Source organism: Cibotium barometz, chromosome 21 (genome assembly GCF_041138505.1).
Source record: "Cibotium barometz isolate CiBa-2024 chromosome 21, ASM4113850v1, whole genome shotgun sequence".
NCBI classification, from domain to species: Eukaryota; Viridiplantae; Streptophyta; class Polypodiopsida; order Cyatheales; family Cibotiaceae; genus Cibotium; species Cibotium barometz.
In genome coordinates this window covers 49494222-49515471 of record NC_141066.1, presented here as the reverse complement: position 1 = coordinate 49515471, position 21250 = coordinate 49494222, and the positions used below count along the sequence as shown (strand labels likewise).

General features: G+C 39.9%; 1 pseudogene; it reads right to left on the bottom strand.

The window, feature by feature from the left end:
* Nucleotides 1-12359: 12359 nt before the first annotated feature.
* On the bottom strand, nt 12360-17458 carry LOC147627308 (uncharacterized; annotated as a pseudogene).
* Nucleotides 17459-21250: the final 3792 nt, after the last annotated feature.

Sequence of the window (21250 nt, the reverse complement as noted above, 5' to 3'; positions counted from 1 at the left end):
ACCCAATGTCGTACCTCCCCCGAGTGGGAGTACCATATACAACCATGTATAACAAGATGATTAAGTCACTTACTGCTCAGAAGTGACTACACGAATTGACCCCTCCATTGCACATTGCAGTACAATCTCTGGTATTACAACCTGAATTTTTGGACGTCCTTATCATAGAGGTCAACTTAAAAACTAGTGCATAGGTCTTGTGGAGTCTCGGCTGACCTAACCACACCACTGGTGACTTCCTACAAAAAAATGTGGCGCCGAAGTCACCACCTATGTACTTTAACTCCGTAAAATACATGGTCTCATCTATCATCTATGGAAAGTTGTAAAACATTCCTGGATGGATTTTTATCACCCTAAAATTATTGTGCACTATTTTAGTGTGAAGAGCTTTTTTCCTGGGTACCATGGTTCACCCCAAGCTCATCTTTTGCTAAATTCTGCGATTTAACAAAGATATGTCTGCCTCCGAACACTCCGGTTCAGCCCCAGACTTTGAGTTTACTTCTTAACACTCCAGTTAAGTCAAAACTCACCAGATACAGTAGGATTTACCACTAAGCTCTCCGGCTTAGCCTCCTATCCTAACTCAGCCCGAGTTTATGTACACTTCATATGTCAGATCCGATACTAACAACAACCAGGCTCATCTGGAGTGAGATACTACTCACTATTGCCATGTAAAACCTTATTAAATCCTAGAAATGCTCCACTCATTCCTTAGGGGTCATACGACTCATAGGGTTTACACGCACATGAACTTTGTAAGCAAAATAGCCTGTCATGCAATATTACAATTGCTTATGTAGGAAAGTAATATATATTTCCCAAATTCATATGGTAGCAACTAAAATGTGCTCACACAATCGCACACTTATGTTGAACATAGGCAAGACTACACTTGCAAAATGCTAAAGGGGTCCCTAGCATGAAATTGTCCAACCAACTAGTCTTATTGCTAACCTCTATATTTAGATCACTCCGGAACTAAATCACTCTGTTAGCACTAGCACACCATCATGGTCTTGCTACCTAGAGCTTCTCCGAACTCTGTAACTGGGTTTTATCCCAACTCATGGCTATATTTGTAATTTTCAAAGTTCAAATTTTATCTTGCACACTTTATCACTACAGACAAGTGTACATACAGACCTGCCAAAGAGTCAAGTTACATGCACAAGCCTTGGCGTCCTATTCCACCAAGACTACAATCGATTCCGTGAGAATTGATGTCCCATACCATCAAATTACCACCAAACCAATTGATGTGACATATAAAAAGGCTCTTTCCCCCCTCGAAAGATCACCACAAACTCTCGAGCAGTGGGATGTCGACGCATGGCAATAAAAAGAAGAGAAAACCATGCTTAGTAAGTTTAAGAACAGTTCTCTTCGATCAACTTCTATAAGGGCATTGAGCATTACATCTCAAGATTATACCCCTTCAGATTTGTTTGTCACTACAAAACAAACACAAATTTGTCCGAACAAAACTTTAACTCTAGCAAGACGACGCTCGCAAAAGTGGAAATTGAAATTTGGCGAGGCTACGCTCCCAGAGTATAACACTAGTCATGTCTAGAGAGTACGTTGCTAATGGGGTCCTGTGATCAAGGCTACTAGCAGGTAATCGACAAACGCGACCTCAATCCCAGCTATCTTAAATGCCATTGACTAATTTTAGAAGTCATGACCATGGCAAGACTGCGCTTGCAAAAGTGTCTCTACGGACTACATTTGTTCGTCACAATGGACCACATCCAAGTAGACATTTTTCATTGGGTCTAAGCACATTGGAGCCACGAACTTCTTCTTGTGGACTTTCAACAAGAACAATGTGTCTGATCTGCTCTCATATTACTTTGTGGTAAACCACATGGTTAAACCACTAACAGAGAGAATTTATATCATGTATTTATGTATTGTCAACGAATACTTCTCGAACTACGCGAGAATATTACCATCGATTTTCCTCTTGCCATTTTAAAAAAATTCTAGTGCACTACGGCACAATGTGGGTAGGAGTGCACTCACGACGTGACACCAACATGTGCACGCCATGACATGACGTGTGTGCAAGACTGTCAGTGGTTCAGCAGACATGGGCACGCTACGGCACCCTTAGACGTACGTGCACCGCACGAGCAAGTGCGTTATGCCACAAATGGCCAGGGTGCACTACGGCACGACTGTGCCACACTTCTCCCAAAGATATAACTTCAAGTGTTGGTGGGGGGTTAGTGTGCTACGGCACATATATTCGTCTACTACACCATGAATGCAAAGCATGTGCACTACGGCACGATTGGGTTGGACTCTACCAATGCGTCCACAACTGGTACCAAACATTGGAGGATGCAGGCATTGCGCATAGGCAAGGTGTAAAGACTATTGTCGCAATCATTTTTTACATTAGAGCCAGTGGAGGAGTGTCGATCGACTCCAGCATAAACGTGGGCTATCACGATTACGATATGGGCACTAGCCTTACTCTCATGGGAAACACCCACTTTGAGAGAGCGTTTGTTTGAATTTTTCATTTTTTAATTTTTTATTAAAATTGAATAATGAAAATAAATTTAAAAAAAATAAAGAACTTTTTTTTTCTTTTTTTTTTCTGGCCGCTGGTGGCCGCCTTGGTTGTGGCCCTGGCCGCCCGCTGGGCTGGCCGCCCAAGGCTAGGCTGGCCGCCTTGGTTGTGGCCCTGGAAGCCCGCTGGGCTGGCCGCCTAAGGGCTGGCCGCCCGCTGGGCTGGCCGCCTGGGCTGGCTTGGCCGCCTGGGCTGGCCTGGGCCTGGCCCTGGCCCTGGCCCTGGCCGCTGAGGCCTTTCGCCCAGACAAACGGCGCCCACCTCAACAGCTCGGCCCTCGAATCTGGCACAGCTACAGCAGCGGCAGAGCGAGGTCGACTCTTCCACTTTAGCGTACGCAGCAACGGGGCTGGGGCTGCTCTTCGCCCCCCCCCCCTTTTCAACGTGGTCTACCCGCCTTCAGTAGCATTCGTGGGCTGGTGTCGTTTCCCCCACACCCAAGCTTCAAAGAAGCTTTCGCAGACAGGGGGGCTGCTCTTCGCCCCCCCCACCTCCCCCACACACAGATATAGGCGCTTCATTGAAACGAATTGAAACTCGAACGATTTCAACACAGAAAAGAAAAAAAAAACGGAAATTGCTTACTTGATTTTCCTTGCTGTGTGTGTGTTGGGGAGAGAGAGAGAGAGAGAGAGAGTTCTTCCCCTCCATTCTTCCATGGCTGCCTCCTTCCACACCCTCCATTCGAGATAAGGATAAGGAGACGAATGGTCGAAAACCATCGAGTGGGCTCCAGTCCCCTGGTCACGCGCGGGCTCTGACAATCCCATCGAACCACGCTCTGATACCAGTGTTACATTCCCGTAACGCCGCTACGGGCATTACCACAAGAGGGGACGGCCTCTGGCTCACCACCCAGCCATAGAGGAAGAATGAGGATTGCCCCTCATCCCCCAGGCTATATAGTGTGTGGCCTGCCGTCCACACTAGCCTGGCCGCCCATGACTCCGCATGGGCGTCCTCTCCCACTGAACCCCGGATATAGCCATCCGGTCTGCCGTCGGTCACAGGCATTACAGCCTACGTGACATAAGGTGTATGAATTAAAAGCATGTGTATGAGTAGAAAGTCTATTGTTGGTTTTTTTTATGTGAGAGTAGTCACCGAAAGCATGAGTTGGTGTATGAGTCACTTTTGGGAAGAAGATCAATTTGCATATCCTCAATGACTAGATTTCGGAACTTGTATAATTTTAAGTAAGAGTAATTCAAGTGAATGGTAAATTCTTGATACTAAATTGGCTAAAAAGAGTCTAGTTTTTCTTTTATGCAAATTCTCCCTTGCGGGGCTGGGTAAAAGAAGCCTATTGAATTTTAATTCTTGCTTTTGAAATCTCCCTCACGGCTTGTAAAAAGAAGCAAAGCTTTTTTATGGTCAAAACGTATAACTTTCAAAGTGTTCCGGGAACAGTTACAGGTGCTAGAACAGTGGCAACACTGGACATGCCTAAACAGGTAAAACTACCAAGACAGGAACTACGAGCATGCCAAAGCATGCAATTACTATTTTTCTTCAAAAATGGTACAAATGGAGTCGGATGGACATGTGGCTTTGTTCTATGTGAAGCTAGTGTTGTCTTCTCCGACTTAAGAACTTAACTTCATCAATCAGATACATGAGCGAAGAAATTATTCAATTAATGGGATATTTACTATTTTTAGCTCAGAAGGTGCATACGGAGTCAGATGAACTTGTGGGTTCATTTGTAGCAAAGATAAGATCATTATCTTCAATTTGAGCATCCAACTCCATCAAATGGATATGTGAGCTAAAGATGGGAGAATTAATAGTCCGCCGGAGCATGTTGTGCTGCGACAATGTGCTAAGTAAATGGGAATGAAACCCATGTCTAAGTGCAATGTAAATATGTGTGAAGCCGGAAGATGGGCTCATGAGAGTTCCAAGTTGTATAATTCTTAACCCATTTTTCCGTGATTTATCCATATTCATAGAAGTGTCCGCCCAAGTGTGAAAAGCCTAGTAAGTTTTGACCTAGGTATATAAGTGAACTCTTCTAAGAATTGGGGGTTTTTTGGTAATTTCTCTAAAGAGCTCTCCATTATAGCTCTCTTCTACTCTAAGCTAAGCCTCAATCTTCCATAGCTTAAGCTCCCATTGTAATAGATCTTAATTGATTAATGAAGTGGGCAATGGCTTCTCTCTATCATTTGTATTCTCTTTCAATGTAATGTGAGCTTGCTTGCTTCTTACTTATGTGTGATTAAGTAGATGAATGCTTAAGCTTTCTTGCTACTCTCTTTGGATTAATGCATGTTGTTTCTTGATTAAGGAAGTGTGTGTGTGTGTGTGAAGAGCATTGTGTATGTGATTAGGCTTTGCTAAAGAGTGAGATGCTTTAGTGGGCTTGAGTAGACAAGTATAATGCATGCTTCTTTCACCTTTCTTCTTTGATTAGAGAAAGTAGTTCTATGTGTAATTAGCATTAGTGTGTGCATTAGCTTAATCATTGATGTGTGGGCAATCTATGTGTTAATGGTTAGTTAATAGAGCATGCTCATTTGCTTATTACATTTGTGGGTTAATGAATGTGCTTAGTTTAGAGATTGAGTGTTGAAATAGAGATTAATCTAGTGATTAGGAGTGAGTGGGTTAGCTTCTCCATAGCTAAATCCATTTGATTAGTGTGTGTGAGTTAGTGGATGGGTGACCATTATGCAGCCCTATTGCTAAGCTATAGACTCCCTTGCCTTGACAAAGCAAGGTATCCTCCGTGAGCTAGCCGGGTAAAGCTCTCCGCATTGACCTCTTCTCCCTTCCATGAGATGAGTGTTGTGTGGATGCCACTATCCAATACTGACCCCATCAATGGCACCACTGCCAAGGAGCAAGTAGCCTAAGCTAGTGAGTTATTATATTAGTTAAGGGATTTAGCAAGCTCCATTGGTTGCAAAACCTTTGGACTAGGACATTGGATTGGATGTGTGGATCCCAATCCCAAGAGAGTAGGGATTAAAGCTTGTTTTTGGTTAAGTTAAACAAGAGTGTGGGCTCTTAAAACCCTCATTGTGCAAGCGATTGAGCTACTCCCGCATATTGCTTTGTTTTTGTTATGTTAGTTTTCAGCTTTTTCTTGTTTTGTGCTTGTTTCATCATCTTTTTTTGCTTGTTGCATTGCATAGATGAGCTTGTTGCATTGTGATTAGTTGCATTTAGCATATGCATTACTTTATTCATTACATCATTGTGAATATCATGCATCTAACACTAAGATTTGGTTTGCTTTGTTTTGTCTAGCTAGCCACAATCAACCGACGGGAGAAGGTAAGGGCCTTTGGAGGCCATATTTACTATTGTGACCGGGAACTTTCCCGAGGCCGGTGGGCTTATGTGTTGGGTAGCTGTGATAAGTAGTATTCTATCCTATTATTAAGTTGTCATTGTTGAGTTGCACAAATACGCTTGGGGTACTGTCGGAAAGACGTTGTAGATTTTGCTTTTGCGACCTACACCCGTCAATCTGATGATATCTTGACTTGTGAGTGTGATTTTTTAGTTATAACTTGATAGGAGGATAGTATAGGACATATATAAGACCCCTGCATAGCCAGTTGCTCTTTGGGATTTCATCCAAGAAATGGCACTTGTTTAGATTAGACCAGTTGCATGCATGCCCCCAAGTAAGTAACATGCTAGGAATGTTCTAAATAGTCATAGAATCCTGCCTAGCTACTCAAATTGTGAAAATACTAAATACAAAAAATGGCGCTTGTCTGAATGGCGCTTTTCTAGTTGGGACCAATGCATTAGATATCTTATGATTCTGACTTGTCGGGGCTGGTTAGAAGACTCCAATTCATCAGTAGAAAGCTCTGGATTCAATTTTTGAATGGCACTTCTCTAGATTGAGGTCCAGGCATTATTTTTAAAATTTGACTTGACCACAGTGTTTAGAACACTTAGACAATCCAGGCCATCAAGTTAGAATAGAGAAAAGCTTATTTTTGAAATGGCGCTTCTCTAGATTGAGGCAGCTCCAGACACCATTTTTAAATTCTAACCTTACCATTGTGTTCAAAACACTTATACAATCCTGCCTATCATGTTTAAACTAAAAAAGCCTAAAGAAAAAATGACGCTTCTCTAGAATATGCATCACAATTTGACAGGATTGATATAGTGCATTCAACCAGCATCTAACTGTACTCCTGTAAAAGGGATTCTCAAATTGAAATTTGTAGTGGCTAACATTCGATTGCAACCCATTAACATTGTAATATATATTAACAACTCCAAAAAAATCCATAAAAATAGAAAAAAAACTCAAAAATTTCTACAAAAGCTGCAGAACCTTCCCAAGAGCCATTTTGGGCTGCAGAACTCAGTTTTTAGTGATTTTTCAAGCTAATTGAGGCTATAGAAAGCTCTAGAGCTCCCTAAAGCACTTAGCCAACCTTGGTTTTGGTTTTAAAGAGAAATCTATTAAAAATTATAATATTTTCAAACTTAGTACTAAGGGGCAAGAAAGGGAGTTCGCATGTGAGCCATGAGCTAAAACCTCCAAGCTATGGCACTTGAACATGCCTCAAAGAAAACATATGCCCAATCATGTTTCTTGAGAAAACATCCTATGTGGACATTCCTAAAGACCATGTTTCTTGGGAAAATAATGGTTGATTGTGCACCAAGGTGGATACTAGGTGAACATAATGGTTGATTCTGCATCTAGGTGGATACTTAGTCTTAATAAAACTCTGACATAGTGCTTGCTACAAGATAATATTATTATGCCTGGCAATTATGCTCATGGACCTCTTTCGCTAGCGAAACAGGTTCCTCCGTGATTTTTTTGGCAATATAATGTTATGCAAGGTAATGGTAATGGACTTGTTTTGTTGGCAAAATAGGTCCTAAGTGATTTTTATGGAAAGAATATGTTATGCGAGGCAATAGTCATCGACATGTTTCGTTGGCGATACAGGTCTTGAGTGATTTTTTTGGGGGGTATAGAGAGAGAGAGAGAGCGCACATTTCATTGGTGGACATAATTGAATTTGTTCAAAAAGAAACATTTTTCATAACTGTGAAAGAAAGGAAAACACCTTCTTTTACCAGTTTTTCCTTAATAAATTTAGCATCCCAACTGGTTTATCTAACTAAATTGGTAAAATATCTATCAAATTTTTCAAGGATCTTGGCGGCTTTCTTAAAATTTCAACCATTTTTTTACACTAATCTCTCTCTCTCTCTCTCTCTCTCTCTCTCTCTCTCTCTCTCTCTCTCTCTCTCTCTCTCTCTCTCTCTCTCTCTCTCTCTCTCTACTAATGCGGCACTAGCTAAACATATATATATATATATCTCTCTCTCTCTCCTCAGAGCAGAGAGAGAGAGATATATATATATATTTTTAGCTAGTGTCGCATTAGTAGAGAGAGAGAGAGAGAGAGATCTCTGCTCAGAGCAGAGATATATATATATATATATATATATATATATTTAGCTAGTGCCGCATTAGTAGATATATATATATATATATATATAGCTAGTGCCGCATTAGTAGAGAGAGAGAGAGAGAGAGAGAGCTCTCGCAGAGAGAGATATATATGCTCTCGCAGAGATTATATATATAGCAAGTGTCGCATTCGTAGAGAGAGAGAGAGAGAGAGAGAGAGAGAGAGAGAGAGTAGCAGCAGAGCAATATATATTTTAAGCTAGTGCCACATTAGTAGAGAGAGAGAGAGAGAGAGAGCAGCAGCAGCAGCAGTAAAGATATATATATATATATATATATATTAGCTAGTGTTGCATTAGTAGAGAGAGAGAGAGAGAGAGAGAGAGACAGAGACTCTTCTAAACACACACACACACACATAGAGAAGAGAGAGACTCTCTTACACATGCCCAAAAAAATCAATGAGGACCTGTTTCGCCAACGAAACAGATCCATGAGGGGAGAGAGAGAGAGAGAGAGAGAGAGAGAGAGAGAGAGCGACCCTATCCTATGCTGGCATCTTGAAGTATTGTAAAGGAGCCATTGATTAACAGAGACAGCGTATGCGTGCTAAAGATTTTGAGGACGGCCTTAGTAAAAACCAAGAACTTTCATTTAATATTGTTCATCTTCAATAGAAGTGCTCTGTTAGTTGGCTTAAAACAGTAGCTGAGAAGCTATTTTTTAGTTGCATATATCTCAAAATAAGAAAATGTTATCTCATATGATAGTGAGACATAGGGGAAACTAGCCTATGGTGAAGCAACTCAACCCCTTTTTGAAATGATCTTGATATACAAAGATGTACATTAGAGATGCATCATGCTATTATGCTTAACGTATGACCCATGTAAAGACATACTTTGTGTAAATATGAAATGTTTCCAAATGGTGAAGGATGATAGCAAGTAAGGCATTTTGCATGTAGTTTTCTTTTTGGTAAAGATGTTGGGAACATGCATGAAAGGCGTCATAGGTGGGTCATGTTTGTGATTGTTTGTCCTCTTTAGTACACCATGTGTGAGTGCAAAAGTGATGTTTAGAAGGAAAAAAAAGGGACCAAACCCGGTATCTTTGGACTACCCTCACTTCCCCTCCATTGATCCCACTACATCACTTGGTATACCCCCCATACTACATAGTGCAAGGTAGAAGAAAACCTGTTTTAGAACCAATGAAAATAAGGGCATGAACCGGTTTTACTAGTGATTTTAATGAAAAATGCCCTTTTTATAACTAAATTGACAAAATTATAGCCGATTTTTTTAGAGGCCAAGTAAATTTCTAGCCGGTATTTCTAAATTTCAGCCAGTTCATTTACATGTTAATGTAGTGCACTGGCACTGCTGAGGAGTGAGTATGGACCTATTTTGCCAGCGAAACAGGTCCAAGGTTGAAGAGAGAAAACAATGATGTTATTTTGATCATTAATGGAAGAGCTGAAAAATGGTAATGCATAGTAACGTTTTGATGAACATATAGTGAGGTTTTTTATAACGAGCTACCATGGATACTGAAAAAACAAGAAGATGTGAAAGGATACAGGTAAGGTGGATGGCCCAGACCAAAGAGACTGCCTTAGAGGCCAATGCACATGTCTCTACAGGTTGAGGGACATATTAATCTCTCTCTCTCTCTCTCTCTCTCTCTCTCTCTCTCTCTCTCTCTCTCTCTAGTCACATATTAATTGCTTTGCAAATGCGACAGCCATATATAGTCGGACCTCTCTTTCTCTCTGCGCGACTGAGCTTGTTATAGTTTTACTGAGAGCTTTAGGCTAGCCTAAAGCTCAAACTATAACAAGCTTATAGTTATACTAGTATAACTGAAGCTCAAACTAATACAGTGATGCAGCGAAGCATTGTTGGTTAAGCATCTGGCAAAAAAATCTAATAAGACAAAAACTTAAACCTTGTGAAAAGGGATCCTTGGATAAGGATATCCCATTTTTTTGTGATTTCTTTTAGTGAAAAATACTAAACTAAGCTCTTTTGTTATTCCCGGGTTTTGGTCGTCCCATGATTCCTCCGCACTTCCGAAGTTGTATCCTCCTTAGAGCTCCACCCTCACCCAAGCCACATTTCTAGCAACTAGCTAATGTCGGGCCAAATGTGTACGAGCGAACCTTAAAACTTGTTGCAATAACTATAAACGATCGTTTGGGCCATCTTTTTTTTAAGGGTTTATATTAAAGCACGCTCATGCAAGGCCTAGTTTTTCAATTTTCCAATCTAGCCTTGCTAAATAACCTGGCATTTAAGAAAAAACGTCTAAGCTCACACTCTTATCATAGATCGTGGTAGAACCGGCACATGCAGGTCATGAGGCAAAGAGAACCTCCATATGCAGGTCATAGAGATAGAAAATGAAGAGAGAGATAGAAAGAGAATCACTTTTTGTACTAAATACACTTTGAGACAATCGCACAACAGGTTACCTAGCCTTTTCTAGCATTACTTAACCTCAAAGAGGTAAAGTTACGCATTGGATGGCTTGGTTCTACTTGGCCTCCCTAGTTCAAGCATGGGAGCATGAGGGAGTCCAGTTATTTAATCAAATAACTGAAAGCAGGGCCGCATGGGAGCTTCATCTTAGCAAAACAAATAAGAAGAGTACATGACAAAAGGGCTTTTTAAAAGAAGCCTAACTTGAACAAAACATCTTGGACTACATCCATTTTCAGAAAAGTTTCAAAAGGAAGAGGCCTAATTAGTACATTGCTATTCTACGAGCTTCAGCCATTCCACATCCAGCTTCTCTTGCAAGTCTATTGGCCTAGGCTTCTCCATCACCTAGATCAAGATGTCAAGCTTGAACCACTTAAAAAGTATCACTTGAAAAAGTCTGCAGGCTTATGATTTGATACTAAGTCCAATGATCCCTTATGGATCTTGCCTTGCTTTGAGACTTCGCTTGCACAAAAATTGAAGCAATCCAAAATGGCAAAAGGGATAGGTTTTCCTTGGGAAAAGTTGAAGAGCTAGAGACAAGTAATAGACAATAATGACTCATTTTTTGAAAGATAAATGGAATCGATTTCAAATTTTAGATTAAGAGTAAGTATCCACCTAGGTGCACAATCAACCAACACACACATTCCCTACTTATTTTGCCAATCATCTCTCTCTCTCTCTCTCTCTCTCTCTCTCTCTCTCTCTCTCTCTCTCTCTCTCTCTCTCTCTCTCTCTCTCTCTCTCTCTCTCTCTCTCGATATATCTATCTTTCTCTCTCTCCTCTTGTTTATACTTGCTTCTATAAAATATGGCAAATTTTCAATTGTAGTAGTACTATAATGTGGTTAGGCTTTGTGGAATAATTGCTAACCATTGCTCAAGCATTGATCCATGACAGTCTACAAGATTTGTATCAATGTTTAGAGTGATGTTTCATGGGCAATAGGAATTTAGTCTTCTAATCACCAATCAATTCGTTGGGGCTTCTTTCTTGCTTAAAATTTAGGGTGTTTTTTGTATAGCATTATTAATTACGAGCTCGCGTGACCCGCCTTCGGCGGGTCCCGCTCGCTCTTATTACGGGCCGCTCCGCGGCATAATTACGGCCGCTTCGCGGCTACCGCAGTCCACAGTATTTACTCAACACCCTCGTGACAGTAAATATTATGGACCACGTCTACCACAATGCTTCTGTCATTACATGCAAGCAAAACGTTTGATAAATTATGCAGTCGAAAAGATATGTCCTTGCCATTTAAAGAGAGTGAGAGAGATAGAGAGAGAAGAGAGAGAGACACACACCAAACACATTGATATATTGATGCCTCATGTTCTGTTGAGTGATAATGAAAGACAAAAGTGTGATGGCATTCCATCCAATAGGGCATTCAAATCCTTGCCCAACTCTCTCAGTTTGAAGCTTGTCTCACTTTCTCTCTCCCTCTCTGTATATATCTCTCTCTCATTTCCTTGCCCAACTCTCTCTCTTTGACGCTTGACATAATATTTGAGTTTTAAACATGTATAAAAAGGACAAAGTTCAATTACATGTTTCAACCCAATGCTAGAAACAACATTGGCAATGAAAAAAAAAGCATAGATAAAAAGCTAGAATGTGTCAATAGAACAAATAAACATCAATCTACACATGGTCATTTGTCAACTTGGAGATGTCCTGTGAAGAGGGGGAGTGCATAGATCCTTCAAAAGTACTATGTACTTCCCCTACAGGCATTGTAGAAGTAGATCCAATAGCTTCAAAGTGTAGCTTCCTTATATATACACCACCTCGTCTAATTGTATCACAGCGATATGCTGGACTACTTGAAGATGAAAAACATAAAATTATATAAGAAATAAAAACAAATCAATGACCATAATTTAAGGTGCATATCCTACCCATGGGAGGAGGGGATGACATCCGTTGATAGAAGTCAACATGAAACTTATCGACAAAAACCCCACTTGCTCGAACAAAATTATCAGGGCAATCCATGCCTACATAAGATACTTTCATTTCTCGAGGCCCATATTTCCCAAAGGGAAAATCTTGTTCTACCAAGTAGAAGCCCCCATAGAAGGGTTCTTTGTCATCTCCTTCGGGGTTTCGCTCATATACTCGAATAACAAAAATTGGGATCATCTTGATATATCTTAAATCAACAAAAAATTAAAATAACTAAGAATTAAACATGATATATCAATCACTCTATATTTTAAAGAGAATTATAAAGCGACCTTACCCCAACCAACTGCACTCTCGTAAGAGATTCCCCAAGGATATTGAAGAAATCGGAGCTTTCCAATTAAGTGGCTCTACACATGCCAAAAAAAATGAGAATGAAACTTCTCAAAGTCAACAATAGGTGCGTTTAAATAGAGTGGACTTACCATCTGCGGGCATATCAATGTCAGTGAAAAATGTGTAGAATGCCACACTCTTATTCTTGCCCATCCTATTTAAACAAATACCAAATTAAAAGCATGCATATTATATTGTCAATCTAAAATAGATAAATAAATAGAGAGAGATAGAGAGCGAGAAAGACCTTGCATACTTGTTAAAGGCTACAAAGAGAACTTATCAAACTCTCTCTCTCTCTCTCTCTCTCTCTCAAAAATCTCTCTCTCTCTCATACATAGTCATTATAATCTTATTATTTTCATAACAAACAACATTTTTCCACAAAATCATCTTCTCTTGTGAAATCTTAATGTCCATAAGGAATGTCCACATAGCTTGAAACGTTATGGACAAACACATTACACATGAAAAAAGTGTGCATTGCAAAGGAATATATAAAAATAAGTTTTTAAACAATACATCATGGCAAGTGTGATGAATAAGATAATTTTAAACATGTTCATATGGATTGGCATAAATCCTGTTTCGTAGATTCGTTATCCTATATGTACCTACAAACAAAAGAACATAAAATACATTATTATCTAGAAAGATGTAATTATGTGACAAAACACAAAGTAATAAACTCATACCACGTGCTCCTCGTGGTGCACATATACGAAATTGAGAATTAACACAAATGTGTATCCATCGAAGAGCATTGATTGCCATATGATACCCAAAAAAACTTTGAGAGATAACATAATTATCTCCATCAAAATGAAACTTCAAAATGAAGAATCCACCAAAATTATTGGAGTTGTGATTTCCTAATTGTAGAACCAAATCGGTAGTGCCATCTCCATAGTTCCTTTACCATACCGAGACAATTTAAGTATACCTCTTCGGGGGTCTAAATTTCGAAGTAATATAACTGGGGCATTTTCTTTTAGGACCAAACGATGAGGAGGATAGCCACCACCAAGGTTCAAGCTGTTTAAGTACTCAGATGTATACAATAATGCATCATTATTTACACCCACAGCAACAGAATCGGCACTAAGATACTCTTTACAAAAGCCAGGCATATATTGCAATGCAATATCATTGATCTCTTCCACTTCTTGGTTTCGTGGTGCAAGTATGGCACGATCCTTAAAGAAGCTAGAGTATTGTTGCACATATTGTAAATTTTGATATACCCACTCAATTAGTTTTTGTAAAGAACCATTCTCTAAAACTAATTGTTGAGGTATACGCACTTTATCCTGGTTGATGCCATTTCCAATCTCAAGCACCCATTTACAAAACTCTTGCTGAACAGGATCACTGGCATTGTGCAATATACGCATGTTCTGTGCTAGCTTTAGCATAACAACATGGTTCCAAATTCGAGATCGACATATAGTTGCATCCACAATATCAGCACGGCTGCCTTTTTGCACTACAGGTAATATCTGTCAAAAATCACCACCAAATAGTATGACTTTGCCACCAAATATTGTTGTACTATGCATTACATCCTCCAAAGTTCTATCCAAGGCTTCAAAAGCATGTCGATGGGTCATAGGAGCCTCATCCCATATAATAATCAAGTCTGCTGCTTTTAAGAGCTCTGCAATAGGACTGTTAACTTTGATATTGCAAGTGCTAGCTTCATTCAATACTAATGGTATCTTAAAGCGTGAATGTGCAGTCCGTCCATTTGTGAGAAGTAAAGCAGCTATCCCTGAAGATGCACATGCCAGAGCAATTTTATTGTCTCCACGTAATCGAGAAAGTAAAGCATTATATAGGTAAGTTTTCCCAGAACCGCCGGGTCCATCAAGGAAAAACACACCTGATTTATTAGTCAGCACAGCTTCCATGATTTTATTAAATGCATTCCATTGAAGACAATTTAGGCTCCTCTCCATAGTATCAGCACATTCTCTTTGTTGCTCAGCATCAAAAAACATCTCTTCTAGTAGCAAATTATTTTGCATTCTTTGCATATCACGTCGATCAGGAATCGGCATCCCTTGAAAATCAGACAACTGTCTACCATAATGATGAAGAAGGCTCTCAATATGTAATAGCACATGGTTTTTTGCTAAGATTTGGCATACATTTACATCATGGTACCTTCCTTGTAATCTATGGCGGAAATCCTCAGAAAGTTCCAAATTGAATCTCTCCCATGTATGGCCAGGATAAATAGGTTCACAAAAAATAAGGATTACAACAAACAATTGTCTTAATTGAGATCCAGTTTTCAAAAATGCTGCATCTTGCATGCATGCAAACCACTCCTCATCACTCTCAAGAAGACCCCTAGCCAAGCAAGCAGACTTGAAGTCTTGGTATACATGGTCATCCACAGTGCGCACATCCTCAAATGATTTACATCCTTTTGTGACAATTAACAATATTCGAAGATAGTATTGCTCCCCAGCAGAGCAGGGGAAATATTATACATACGCCCAATAGTATTTTCCCTTAGACGTTTTGTCCAAACCCTCTCATTTTTTTTCCATACCCAATGGCATGGGAAATCAATATAAAGAAGGTCATTTGCTTCAGGATGTAATTGATTTACAGTGAACCATTCAGTGAGAGTTATTTTACGTAGTCTTTCTTGATTGATGAGGTTGCGTAGATCATCATCATCACGGAACATAACATCATTTTGGTTTGGCAAATGTATCTGAAGCCTTTGAATATCAGGCTTCTCTTCATGCATATCATACTCATAAATTTGCCAACATGCTTCCGATGCAGATACATACCTTGCATCCAAGTAGCTATTTATTTCATCTATGACTCCATCATTATCACTCAAATGTATGGTAGCCCTATCATAACCTTTAAACACATACTTGTATAAGTACTTGATTGCAGTAATCGTAGAGCAAGCTTCAATGTTGATATGTGCATTGTATCGCATAGACAAAAAAGGATTATATGGTACAACCCACCGACAATCCAATTTATTTCCCTTCAAAAGCACAAATCTGCCATCATCCCTTCGCATGTATGTAGGATATCCATTATCATCAACAACAGTACTGTTTGAGAAGGTCCGAGGATATCGATGCCTACATTTTCCCTCAAGAATGCAAGGTGCTCGTGTATTCAATGGTCCGCAAGGACCATGTATATTTGATTGGCTTATGATTTTATATAAATCAGGAAATATGTCATTATCAGGAAGTTCAGCACAAATCAATTTATCGTAATCACAAATATTGGATGGCTTGTGTGGACCTTCAAGTATCAATAATATGTGTGAGTGTGGGAGCCCTCTTTTTTGAAACTCAATAACATAAACGTACCCAATCATCTTACCAAACACAGCCTTTTTTAAAAGAAGTTTCATCAAGTCCTTATGTTTTTGATAGAAAACTCGTGTTATTAGATCTTGTGCACTTTGACCAGGTAACAATGCATCATTTATTTCTTGCCATTTAGGATTACACGTAAAAGTAATAAAAAGATCTGGTTTTCCCTTCTTACGCACAATTACCATAGAATCTTTGTAAAGTTGATGCATAAACCTAGGTCCTCCAGTGAAAGAAGAGGGCAACACTACTTGACGCCCAATGCCACCAAGAAATGCTTGTTGTCTACCATCATGGGAGTTAAGCATGTCAGCCAATCCTTGATAGACCTCTGCTCTTAAATTTATTTGATTATTGCGCAACCACATAAGTCGTGATTCCTCCAAACTGCTATATGCATCAACAATGAATTGTTGTAACAATCTACCACCACGTAATAGACATGCAATGGTGTCCAATCTAATTTGGATACGAAACGCATAGTATTGACGTTGTGTCACAAATTGTCTATTTCTCCCATCAAGAAGAGGAATTTTTGCATCCCATCCATCTTCTCCCTTTGGAAATAAAAGCACATATAACAAAGGCATGTAACTACGATGCAAATTAGAAATTCTTTTCAATTGTCCATTACGTGTGCAAAATTGGATATCCCTATGATCGACATCTGTATCATTACCTTGGCCAGGCATTATCGCAGCTACTTCACTTCCAACAGGCACTAAATATTGTCTAGAAGTCGATCTAGCTTCAGCAATATTCATCTTTAGATCAAGACATGGTTAATCTTCGAGCCTATCTCTCATTGAACGTAATACATGGGCATATGGATTGCTCTCATGCAACATTCTTTGTAATCTTTCCATCATACTGGTAGAAAGTCCTGTGTATAACTCCATACGATTGAGTAGCTCATGTTCTGTGTCATATACATATAATTGTGCAAATTTAGGTTGAACATTGTCTTCTCCATGCGGAAGCAATGAGCCAACTCTATGGTAAACCATACCATGAATTCGAAATGTGTATACGCCACCACCTCTTGTGAATTGGTCATCTACATGTGCACCAAGGGATACAAAAGCTAATGATGCAAGTCTTTTAGAAAATACATACGTGCAAGTCGGTGTCCACAAAGCAATCAGCCGAATAGGCTTCCAAATAGAATGGGAAATCCACAGGTGGCTGCACCTCTTGCTCTTGTTGCGCATGCTCCTGCTGCTCTTCCTGCTGCTGTTCTTCTTGCTCACCAGTGGGCTTAGGTAAGTCTGTGCGGTGCGCGGTCCGTTTATCTCTCGCCATGGCACTCTTTTCAACTTTTTTCTAAGTGTATGGATTTTCTAAAAATTTTGGCAGGGCTCCGCCGGCACTTAGTGTATCCTGCTCACCGGCTACTAGCACCTTTTGGCCCTATTGGCAAGAAAACTAGGGCTTGAGTGGTTCCCATTGCTTGGTTCACGCTCTTTGCTTGGGTTGGTCATGTTGCTTGGGACTTGTGTTGCATCTTATGAGCTCTGCCTAGGATTTATACAAAAGATTGAGGCTTGACCGTTTCTAGGGTCTATGCAGGATAAGCACGGGAACCAACCCTTGGTTTCCTCGTCAGACATGTCTGGTGGAGGAATAGGCCTATAGAAATTGGAATTGATATCTTGGTACACTATGATCTTGCAAGCTCCTCAAGCATCCTCAACAATGGTCTCTCACTCACATGGTTCGGAGGATTCGGATAAAACATCTCAAATATAATACCCAACATCGTCTTAAACCATCTTGGGTTGCCATCCGAGGAAGGTATGAAAAAAAAATGGCATAATCTATTTGTTTGACCACACATGTTGAATTAGATTCAACATGTGTGGTCACATGGTTCGGAGGATTCGGATAAAACATCTCAAATATAATACCCAACATCGTCTTAAACCATCTTGGGTTGCCATCCGAGGAAGGTATGAAAAAAAAATGGCATAATCTATTTGTTTGACCACACATGTTGAATTAGATTCATTTGGCTTAGCAACATGAGCAACAAAGGTGTTTGTTCAGCAGAGTGAATGAGAGTTACTTCTTTAAGCTCATGATTCTTGACCTTGTAGTAGTGAGCATTATCTTGTCCCCAATACTTTTCTTCTTTAGGGTCACCCAACATCATCGCATTAATTTGCTCTTGGAGAGCTTACGAGTTAGGATTTGGTGCTTGCAGGTACTTGCACCTGCATCATTTATGTAAAAGTGTTTATTATCATTAGTATGATCACAATAGTGTAACACTTTTGGTGATGGTGGGCCCTCTTGTCACACTGGACTTGATTCTCAATGAAGCTTGGTGTGATGCTCTGGTCTACAGTCCTTGTGATGTATGTAGACAGCCTCATAGGGATCGGCATAAAAACCAATGCGGGTGCCAAGAGATTTCACTTCAATTGAGTCGTAAGTGGGACTCCTGTGCATGGTGAGTTTGCCTTTGATGAAAAATCTACCTTTTTTATCAATGTAGCATGGCAACTCTTTGAAATAACCATAAAGTGTTAGTAAGAGGTGCTTTAGATGGTCCATTTCAATTGCTCGAGAGTCAAGGTCTGACTCCCTTCCAGTCTTGCTATAAAAGTCTGAGTATGAATACTCAGACTCGCTTGTAGTAATTGTTGAGATGTCAAGCTCAACATGAGCTGGCACTCATTATGGGCCTACATGCTTGTTGTGACATTCACTCCGTTGGCGAGTTTGGTAGCTGACACTGATACATCTTCACCATGGATTATATAGCTAGCCTACATTGACTAGTCCTACCTACTCTCTTATTCTAGTGTGTTCACATTATGGACCGCTCGTATATACTCTAGTGTGTGAGAGTATTTTGGTTATCTCTTTTTTAGACCTCTTTTGTAAAGAAGAAGAAGAACAAGTTTTCTAGCTTCTCACCTTGTGTACTCTATTCTAGGATTTTCATGTGTGTGTGTGTGCTTGCAAGAGCTCAAGCTCTCCTCTCCCCTGCATCTTTTTATGGTATCATAGCTTGGTCTAGGAAAAAGAGAGTTATGAGCAGCAAGCTAAAAGCGGTACTAGGGCAAGAGCTTCACCATCTCTTCCCCCTTGTTGACTACTACACCCTTGGCGGTAGCTCTTTGGGAGGCATCGTCAAGAAGCTCGGATTGAGGAGCTTCTTTCACAAGCTTTTACAGCTTGGTGTGGTGCACAGTACTTTGTACTATTACTGTGCGGCTGAAACTGCGATTCAGGTTCATCTCAACCTCCATTTTTGAGTTAGAGTGCATTCCTGTGCTCCTCGGGTAAGTTTTGAGTTTCTATAAATCTTTGCTTTTTGGATTGCAGACAGCATATTTGGGTGTGCACACATTGTACATAGTGCATAAGAGTATTACAAGTGATTCTGGGTGTATGTATACATATTAGAGACTGCGTATATTTGGTACCACTGTAGAGGTTTGAGTACAAAGTGTAGGTTTTATAGAAGTACTATTTTTAAGAAATTTGTGGTGCAGACAACATGTTGAATGATGGATTAAACTTCATTATGCCAGAGAAGCTTGATAAGAATAACTTCCATGCGTAGAGGTTTGGAGTTACCAGTTTCATTATGGGAAAGGATATTGGGAATACATAGAAGGATACCAGGAGAATGTGCCAAAATTGCCTGAGGAAGGGGCTACTCCTCAGTAGATAAAGTCATATAAAGATTGGATGCAAGGTTCACGCAAGGTTTTATATTAGCTATTTGGTTTAAGTGTGCAGAACACCATGATTGGGCATATGTAAGATGCTAAGTCTCCTAAGGAAGCATGGGACGCCTTGGTGCACAGCAATGAAACTCACACCAAGGCTCAAAAGATTCAGTTGAGGACTAAATTGCATACTGTTAAGATGTAAAATATGTATGTTAATGATTATACATTGAAGATTACGGAGTCACTTGCTTCTATTGGTGTTGCCACCACAGATGATGATGATAAGGTGGAGGTATGTTTGTGTGCCCTCGGGCCACAATACAAACAGTTCAAGACTTCTATACAGACAAAAAAGAACATTCCAAACTTTCAAGATTTGTGTTTCATGCTAATTGTGGAAGAGAAGAATTTGATAGGTGATGATACGTCTTCACAGCCTACAAGTAATTCAGAACAACAAGCCTTCTACACCAATTCAGGTAGATGTAGAGGTAGAGGTCGAGGTTGTGGCCAAAATGGTGGCCAAACAGGTTATTAAAAAAATTGTCAGCAATAACAACAAGCAAATGAATCACAACAACAGTACATAGGTGGAAGAGGTCAAGCCAGAGGTAGGGGGAAATTTTCAGAGGCAACAAAGTGATGGAAGAACATGTTACTATTGTGGAAGGTCTGGGCATGTGCAAGTTGATTGCTTTTGGAAAAAAAATGACATGAGAAATGGGAGAGTAGCATGTCATCGACATAGAGAGAAATGATTAGATGTACATCATCCGCACGTTTTACATACAAAGTTCTTTCAGTTGGACTATTTTGAAAACCATGTGTACTCAAATAAGCATTTCATACCAAGCTCGTGGAGCTTGCTTCAAGCCATACAATGCCTTTTTGAACCTGCACACTTTGTTTTCCTGCCCTTTTTGAACAAAGCCACGAGGCTGCATTACATACACCTCCTCATGCAAATCACCATTCAAAAACACAGTCTTGATGTCCAACTGATGTACATTCCAACCATTATGAGCTGCCAATGCACAAATGCTACGAATGGTAGTCATACGACAAGTAGGTGCAAAAGTCTCATCAAAATCAATGCCCTTTTGCTGAGCATAACCATTTGCAATAAGTCTCACCTTATAGCAATCAACACGGCCATCTGACTTTTGTTTCAACTTGAAAACCCACTTACATCCCAATGGCCTTTTTATCAATAGGAAAATCACATGAAAACCATGTACCATTCTTTATGATAGCATCATATTCACTTTGCATTGTAGCCAACCAATTTTCTGAATTTTGTGCCTCATCAAATGATAGAGGTTCTTCCTCATCACACATACTAGCCACTGCCAAAACATAACAATCTGATGCATAAGAGGTATGATGAAAACCTGAATGAGTACGACTT